This window comes from Gadus morhua, unplaced genomic scaffold (genome assembly GCF_902167405.1).
Source record: "Gadus morhua unplaced genomic scaffold, gadMor3.0, whole genome shotgun sequence".
Classification (NCBI taxonomy): domain Eukaryota; kingdom Metazoa; phylum Chordata; class Actinopteri; order Gadiformes; family Gadidae; genus Gadus; species Gadus morhua.
Genome location: NW_021964145.1, coordinates 87,697 through 97,692, shown reverse-complemented (window position 1 = coordinate 97,692; position 9,996 = coordinate 87,697).

Below are 9,996 nucleotides of genomic sequence, written 5' to 3'. Positions count from 1 at the left end.
AGTTTCTAACGATTTGATTTCGTGTGTGTCTGAAGATGTCGTGTGCAAAGTTTGGTGTCAATTAGTCAAGAAATGTGGGAGGAGTAGCGAAAAAAAACAGTTTTGCGGTTTTCGCGATTTTGCGAAAAAAAATTATAGACGCAAATGGGCGTGGCCTATGCCAAAAGATGCAGCAGACTCCAGTGAATATGTGGGTACAAGTTTTTGACTGTGGGAGGTTCGGTGTGGGAGTTATAGCCCCAAACGCGTATTCCTTGGTATAGCGCCACCTAGTGGCCGGCGTGTCTGGATTTGGTTATCTGAGTAGCGGTGCCGTACCTGGATCTAGTCATGCAATTGGCGCGTGTGCACCATTTACGGTTTGGGCTGTAGTATCACACCAACCGCGTTACTCGCGTTGGATAAAGCGAGTACCGCGCCTAACCTGACGCTTGATCATTTTGTGGTGGGTCAACGCCTCCAACGCGTCAACGCGCCAACGCAGCTAGATGAATCCATGTCCATGCAAGTGAACAGAGCGTTCCCTCTTCGTCATAACTATCAAACCAAACATCCTTCACATTCACCGAGCGAACATTATGAAAGTAAAATGCACATTTCTCGCTAAAAACGTTTCCATAAACGCATTTAATGGCGTAACTATGTTACTATTTCCACCCAGAATAAAGAAAGATGTCGGCCGTGGCTGCGCTGGAGTCCGGGATAGGAAACCCAAACGCCGCCGTGTTTGGGTGCATGATAGAGTTTAGATCGGGTTAGATTAAATAATCTCGGATGTAAATAACGATCTCATCTCATCTCATCTCATCTCATCGTCATCCGCTTATCCGGGGTCGGGTCGCGGGGGGAGCAGCTCAAGCAGGGGGCCCCAGACTTCCCTTTCCCGGGCCACATTGACCAGCTCTGACGGGGGGATCCCGAGGCGTTCCCAGGCCAGTGTTGAGATGTAATCTCTCTACCTAGTCCTGGGTCTTCCCCGAGGTCTCCTCCCCACTGGACGTGCCTGAAACACCTCCCAAGGAAGGCGCCCAGTGGGCATCCTTGCCAGATGCCCGAACCACCTCAGCTGACTCCTTTCTAAGTAAAGGAGCAGTGGCTCTAATCCGAGTTCCTCACGGATGGCTGAGCTTCTCACCCTATCCCTGGGAGACGCCAGCCACCCTTCTGAGAAAACTCATCTCGGCCGCTTGTACCCGCAATCTCGTCCTTTCGGTCATCACCCAGCCCTCATGACCATAGGTGAAGATAGGAACGAAGATCGACCGGTAGATCGAGAGCTTTGCCTTGCGGCTCAGCTCTCTTTTCGTAACAACGGTGCGGTAAAGCGAACGTAATACCGCCCCCGCTGCTCCGATTCTCCGGCCAATCTCACGCTCCATAGTATCCCTCCACGGCAATATATGAAGCTATGAGCATTCATCCCATTGGCTAACGGAAGAGCCGATGGCTCGAATTTTCGACGCCCCTAACGCGAGCAACGCGGTTGGTGTGGCCGTACCTTTAGTCGCATGTGTTGAACGCGTTGTCACATAACAAGACTGGCACGTGTTGACTGCCCGAGTCCATGCACACACAAGCCCAGTAGGGGGAGCTGTCGGCTTGCATAACATTACCCTACAACATCTCACTTCCTTTAGTATAACAAAATACAAAACAATAACATGGATAGTATCAGTCATTAGAACATTAGTGCTCATATCCACATGTCAAAATAGTGCAATAGAAATAGTGTATAAAGACGAGACAGTAAGTCAATATCAACCAGGACCTTGGCAGAACTATAACCACAAAATAGCAGTATCAAAGCATGCACAAAACAACCGAATAAGAACATTCGAAGTAACCATCCTTTCTCTTTTTTTTTGTTCTTTTTTTTTTAAACAATAAACCACTGTCCGCATGTGTGTGTGTGTGTGTGTGTGTGTGTGTGTGTGTGTGTGTGTGTGTGGACCGCGGTCCCACCTGCTGTAAGCATACACCTCTCCTCCATCGGTCCGTCCTGTCACCTGGGAGTGGTTTCATCCTGATGGGCTGTCGTAAGTCAGCTTCGTTGCTTGACGCTTCACTCTCAGCTTGTCTGTGAACCCAGTGGTGACCTGAGGCTCTAGCAGCTGGTCGGCCACAGGGAGAAGAGTTCTCAGCCTCCGTGACATCAGTCGCTGTGCTGGGCTGCTGTGCATGCCCTCAGTGGGCGTGTTCCTCCAGTGCAGAAAGGCCTTCCAGAGGGTCCTCGTCGGCACGGTCTGCTTTTCTGCATAGGCTCTTCGCAATCTTCACTGCAGACTCTGCCTTGCCATTAGCCTTTGGGTGTCTCAGGGAAGACATGACATGTTCGAAGCCCCACTCCCTCGCAAACGCCCGAAACTCTCCACAGTCAAACTGACCTCCACAGTCTGAAATGACCCGGTCAGGGATGCCGTACCTTGCAAACTGCGCTTTGCACCTTCTGATGGCCGTACCAGCAGACAGGTCTGGAAGTAGATCGATCTCCCAGAAGTCAGAATAGTGATCGACCATGAGCAGGAAATCCTGCCTTGCGTAGCTGAAAAGGTCCATGCTCACCAGCTGCCAGGGACGTGTGGGGAGCGGGTGTGACATCATAGTCTCCTTCTGTTGCTCGTGTGCATACTCGTTACACACTGAACACTGTTGTACATAGTCTTTGATTTCTCCCTGCATGTTTGGCCAGTAGAGAGTATCGCGGGCCTGTCTGAAACAAGCCTCACCCCCCACGTGGTTGTAGTGGATCCGTCTCAGCATCTCTGGGCGCATAGATTTCGGAATGATGACTCGCTGGCTCCTAAAAAGCACACCGTCCTGTGCGCTTATCTCATCTCTGATGGCCCAGTAATCTCTGATGGCCATGGGGCTCACCTCTTTGTGTTCTGGCCATCCGCCCAGCACGACCGACTTCAGTGTTTGAAGGCACACATCCTCCTCTGTGTGTTTCCGTATCTGTGCGAGGCGTTGGCAAGTGACGTTGAGGTAGTATGCTTGCTGAATGGCTGCTGTGTCACACTGCTCCTGCTGCATACTGCAGACCATTTCACGTCTGTACTGAATGTCCATTCTCTGTGGTGGGGTGGGAGCCCTGCTGAGCGTGTCACTTATGTATATTTCAGGGCCTGGCTTGTACACCACTGTGAGGCAGTAGTTCTGAAGTGTGAGGAGCATGCTCTGCAGGCGCTTTGGTGCACTGAGAAGGGGCTTAGAGAAGATTGACACTAGCGGGCGGTGGTCGGTCTCTGCAGTCACATCGCCCCTCCCATATAGGTAGTAGTGGAAGCGTTGACAAGCGAATACGATGCTCAAGCACTCCTTCTCAATCTGTGCATAGTTTTGCTCCGTCTGGTTTAGCGCTCGGGAGGCGAACGCGACCGGCTGCCCCCCTTGAAGCAGGCAGCAGCCCAACCCGGTCTGACTGGAGTCACTCTGTATGGTGGCTGGCTTGCTGACATCATAATAACGTAGTACTGGCACCGCCGTGACCAGCGTCTTGATCTCCTTCATAGCAGCATCATGTTTGGGCAACCAGTGCCACGGCACCTCTTTGTCCAGCAACCTTCTCAGCGGTTCACACACCTCTGATAAGCGGGGCATGAACCTCGATAAGTAGTTAACGAAGCCGACACACCGCTGAACGCCCTTTGCATCCGTGGGGTTTGGCATGTCGAGGACCGCCCTGACCTTCTCGGGGTCAGCTTTGAGGCCCTCCGCCGACAGTACGTGGCCGTGGAAGCGGACCTCCCTCACACGAAACTGCAGCTTTTTTATGCTCAGCCTCAGCTTCACTTCCCTGCATCTGTCCATGAGAGCAATGAGGTTTGCGTCGTGGTCTTGTACAGCCTCCTCCTCTGTGTCCCCACAGCCGACCACAAGGATGTCATCCGCTATAGGCTCAATCCCTTTCAAACAGGCCAGCAGCTCATGTTGTTTCCTCTGATATAGCTCCGGTGCGACTGACTCACCGAAAGGGAGCTTCAGCCATCGCTTTCTACCCCACGGCGTCCAGAACGTTGTCATCAGGCTGCTCTCCTCATCCAGGCGACACTGCAGGAATGCGTCGCGCGTGCCTTTGGCAGCTTGTATAGCACGTCATCTAAAGTGGGCATGAGGTAATTGGACCTCTTCAGGGCTCGGTTAAGGGGCTTAGGGTTGATGCAAAGCCTCAAAGCCTCAATTTCTCAATTGCCCAGTCCTTTTCACAAATGCCCTCAGCGTAGCGTAGAGTAGTAAACATGGCGTGCAGGCATGGAGTAATGGCAGCGGTGCTGCTTTACTCACTCATAACAAACTTTTTGGAAGCTAAACATCTGCATGAACTGGACTACCTAACTTCGACAAGTAGTCATTCATCGCAAAGGCAGTTTGGACTTGGCCACCTCGCATTGTTTACCACCTTTATCCGCCCTGGCACGGGAATGCAGCAGGACTCAGACAAACAATTCACCAAGACGGATCAAAGAGGGGGACGACTCCTCATAACTTTCTGTCTGCTCTTAGCTGGTGATGTTCATCAATGCCCTGGCCCAATGTTCCACACTGAACTTGCAACCAAATCTCCAAAACCTGACACGGCTACAACCAGTCAGTCACCTGGCTTACAGATACGAACTGCTGTTAACATTGTACAAACAAGTTCGGATCACCCACCTAGTTGTCGTGCTCGTTCCTCGGATGGTATATGGACTACAATCACCACTCGGGCGGGACCACGGAGGATGTCTGACATGGAGGAAGCGGGAGAGCCGCGATCGCTGAAACGGTGTACATCCTCGATAATCTCCGGGGAAGCCGCATGGCAGCAAATCCACCACACGGACGACTCCGTCTCCTCCGACAAGGCCAGAAGGGTCTCCTCGTCAAGGGTGATGATTGCCCAGTCCTCGGGCAGTGCTCAACCAGCTGACCTTGTTGTAGCATTAATAATAACAACTTATCTAATTCACTTCAACTAGCTATAAGCAAGAGGAATCGGGGAGTCCAGGTCAAGTATAGATGGAGAGTTTATTGCCACCCGCAAACGAGAGACAACAAAGCTGAATGGTATCCTCGAATACACACTCCCGAATGAATCCCGGACAGCTCCTTATATCCCCAATTCTTACACAATACAAAGTTGGACTTTCATCAAATATAGAATTTCCCATCAGGGTCATACTGTGTGGATGTCAGCATATTCTCATGTCTTCTGGATCCCAATGTGACCTTAGAACATATATTATCCTTATACAAACAGAGATGATGCACACGTGTGAATGTTAGCATTGTCTTCAGAGAATATATCAGATGGGTATAGACTGGACCCACTCACTGGTGTCACATGGCACATAACATCTAGGCTAAAGGTGATCAGCTCTTTTCCACTATTAAAGTATCTATATGATATGTAGGCCTAATAATAATCATAGTTTAACATAGAATGTAAGGTTAATTTCTACCACATATCCCCCCTTTGAGGGTTGCCCAAGCCTCAATAAAATAAAACAATAATACCATTTCTATTATTTAAATTATCCCATGTCCCCTTTATCTATAAATTAGTCTATGAGATTATGTGCCGCCGATTGGATCAGAATACCACCACATCTGGCTACCTAGAAAAAACACAGCTAATCTAAAGCAGGGGTTTCAACCTGCATCCAGGGATTGCAATCTGGTGATGAAAAAGATTGCAAAATGTGGTGTATTATGTCCAATACTTTTGACTCCCCCAAAGTATTCATAAAAAGATCAAAAAACCTTTCTAAACATAACACCACAATGTTTCCACATTTAGAATACAACCAAATCAAATGTGTACCTAAAATACCCTCATAAAAATCATGAAAATCATAACAATATGTTTTCAGCATGCATTGAAAATCATCATTCTCCAAAATATGTGACATAATAATAAACTAAAAATTAATAATTTTAAAAATATGCGTCATGATAATGTACCCAAACATGGACATTTCAGCATTTTAAATCTTGAGATTGTCTGTAGGTTTGCACGGAACTAAATAGCTAGGTGATCTTCATGTATTGGTGCGCAGGATACAGGTGGGGGGTTTTGGGCAAGGTCATAGATGTTGCTCCTGTTGGCTGAAATCAAGCCTTGTAGATCACGAGGCCGGCTCACATGAAGAGGTTACTAGCACATTTCGTGAGCCTCCACCTGGTGTTTGAGATATCACAGTCCAATGTTCGTCCCTCCTTGGCAAGGGCATATTTTCCCAACCGTCCAGTAGGATCGGGTCAGGCCCTTGTTGGATCCTCATTTGCTTTCACAGGTCGAACTGGATCTCCATGTACTCTTGGATGACACCTGGTGCTCCTTGAGCACTCACTGCTCACAGGCTCTCCATCCGTCCTGAGAAGGGGTTATTAATTCCAGAGTTCTCTGCTAACTCTAATCTGAGGCACTATAATCCTTCCAGCGCCGGAACTCTGTTGTTAAAAAAATAAAAGCACAACAAGTCGCCCCTATCATCCCACACACCCCTCTTGGTTCTGCCAATGCATAACCAAGACTAGCTTAATTTGATAGATCATTCGGGAGGTGGCATCTAATTGTTCTGATAGTCCGTCTGCTGTATCCATAGTAAATTTGACAAAATGCTGCTGATTTTATATAAATTATACAACCGATATATATATATATATATATATATATATATATATTATTATTATTATTATTTTATTTTTTTTCAATGGTTGAACACAAAAACAGAATTCATTCAAACCCCTGCCCCTATTTGATTGCATCATGTGGCTGTTACTCCTTGCTTGGCAGACGTAGTTTGTTAGCTCCGGGTGTGTCTGCATCTGGCTCTGGAACTTTGCGTTTCTATTGTAGAAATACAAACTCATGTACAGCAGTTAGTTGTTCAAAAACATATTTCCTTTGATTCTATTTTTAATTGTTCCAATGGAAGTCCCTTATGGGGACCCTAGAAATGTAAGTGAAAGCATGAATCTAACCGTAAGCATTATGTGCAAAGTTAGCTGTGTCATTCTATTAGATTTATATGTGATAACTCAGTATTGCTATAGATATTGATTGATGTCTAATTGATATCTCTCAGAGAGATACAAGGTACTCACCTTGCTTCTGGAAACATTGGACCCGAAATTTGTATGTGTTTTAAATATGTTTGTATTTATAATTGATAACACCTCATTTGCATTCCTTATTTAATGTTTTATGTGTGTATAGATGTGTGTGTGTGGATGTGTGTATATTTGTATATAGATGTGTGTGTGTGTGTATGTGTGTGTGTGTGTGTGTGTGTGTGTGTGTGTGTGTGTGTGTGTGTGTGTGTGTGTGTGCATGTGTGTGTGTGTGTGTGTGTGTGTGTGTGTGTGTGTGTGTGTAGTTGTGTGTGTGTGTAGTTGTGTGCATGTGTATAGTTGTGTGTGTGTGTGTGTGTGTGTGTGTGTGTGTGTGTGTGTGTGTGTGTGTGTGTGTGTGTGTGTGTGTGTAAAAAGTTATAAAGATAATAATTGCATCTGACCAGTTCTATTAAGTGCTTGAATAAGTGTTTGCTGAATATACACTGGCCCATTGTCTGAACTTATCTCTGATTGAATTTCAAACCTTGGCATGACTTCTCTAGTCAGAAACTTGATTACTGTAGCCGCACTTTGGTCTTTTGATGGGACTGCTTCTACCCATCTGCTGAACCTGTCAAGGATAACTAACATGCACAACATGTCAACATAGTTCATGACCAAATGTCAAAATGGTCCTTCAGGTGTGGGAATGTGTCCCAATGTAGCAGTGATTGTTTTTCTTACATTGTTGTTTTTTTTCACATAATTTATACTCATTTAGTTGGTTTATCAATTATTGTTTGCAATTATGGTGAAGAAAAAGCCTTGTTTTCTAATTCTCCTCAACACTCCTCAAACCCCTCCCCCCTTGCGCAATGGTCAAAACCATGCGCATTTAAATGATAGGCAACCCTAACAACGCCGTTGGTGGAACCAACATTGGAACTCCTAACCCTAACCATCCGTAAACTAAAACCAATCTATTGGGAAGGGAAATCGAAGCCAGCATATCCAAAACCAAAGGTTGATATTGGTGGGTTTACCATCAGCCGCCTGGAAACCACGCCGTTACCAAGTCATGCACTAAACCGAAAAGATTTCATGCGGCAATAGGCCTTTATACCTCAAAGGTCAAATAAAACGCAACATGCTCTGTTCCAAGACCACCACCTCTGCTGCTGGGGCTGCCATATCTGACTCCTGTTCCCCCTCCACCTTTGACCCTCCGGCTCTTCCTATGATGGTTGCGGTTGTCACTTCATGATCAAGTGAGCCAGCGCTCACAGTGACTGCCAAGTATTCGTGACTGTCCCTGTTTTAGGTTGTCCCGGGCTTCAAGGTGGGATCTTACCCGTCGTTGGCTAACCAGCCTTCCATACTGGCTTAGTGCAGGATGCCGTGCCTGGGATACAATCAATCCCCACCCATAAGGTGGTTTTGACCGCAAAGTGGAGGGATGGAGACAGAGTCTTCAATCACAATTGCCCATGCAGCCAAGGCAGTGCGTAATGGACGCACCAGAGCAGCTACAACAACAACTAAAATTTGACCCTGTGTGTGCGGGGGATATATGATGGGGTGAATCTAAAGGTTATTTATCAGAGTTAAAAGTATCATATTATCAAATGTTAATATTCTATAAAAGCGCAAACGAGAGACAACAAAGCTGAATGGTATCCTCGAATACACACTCCCGAATGAATCCCGGACAGCTCCTTATATCCCCAATTCTTACACAATACAAAGTTGGACTTTCATCAAATATAGAATTTCCCATCAGGGTCATACTGTGTGGATGTCAGCATATTCTCATGCCTTCTGGATCCCAATGTGACCTTAGAACATATATTATCCTTATACAAACAGAGATGATGCACACGTGTGAGTGTTAGCATTGTCTTCAGAGAATATATCAGATGGGAATAGACTGGACCCACTCACTGGTGTCACATGGCACATAACATCTAGGCTAAAGGTGATCAGCTCTTTTCCACTATTAAAGTATCTATATGATATGTAGGCCTAATAATAATCATAGTTTAACATAGAATGTAAGGTTAATTTCTACCACAACCTCTGTCCAATGAACTCCACTCTTCCCGTCAACACTCTCTATGGACCAGGTAAGCGTGGGCCAATCAAGAATCCTCGTAGAACAGGAGTCAGCGCCGGACTAAATCCTGCAATTATAAAGCTGCGTAAATTCAACCTTTTTCAAACAGTGAACAATGCCAAAGTTCTGTGGGACCCTCAAGCAAAACCCAGTGGGCTACTGGGCGGTCACCTGAATATCCAGTTTCATTTCTAAAAGTGATGAGATAAAACATATTCTCGTGGACTCTAACTTGGACTTCCTATGCTTAACAGAAACTTGGTTGAATAAAAACTCCCCATCCGCAGCTCTACATATTCCTGGCTATAATGCTTTTAGGAAAGATAGAAAGGTTAGCAAAGGTGGGGGGTTACTATTATACATCAAAGACCATATATCATGTAAAGAGGTTCAATGCTCAGTTGACAATGAGCTTGAGCATATTTGCCTTAACATTAGCCTTTCACCACAAATGTCCTTCTCTCTCATTGGAGTGTATAGACCTCCATCTGCAAAAGCTATTTTCTTCGACAAATTAGAAACTGTTCTAAAGGAATGCAGCTCAGGGCAGGAAATACTAGTAATGGGGGACTTCAATGTTAATTGGGAGGACAAAGGCACCAGTAAAGCTCTGCAACGGGTCTCAAATAAATTTGATTTCACACAACTAATTAAAGGGCCAACTAGAATAACATCGTCCTCACAAACTCAAATTGACTTGATATTTACCAACAAACCTGAAAGGGTGACAAAATCCTTTAATATGGTCACTGGTCTGTCTGACCATAACCTCACTCTTATAGCCAGAAAGCTCACTAAATCCCGCTTTAATTTAAAACCTAACACCAAATCTAGCCAGTTAAGAA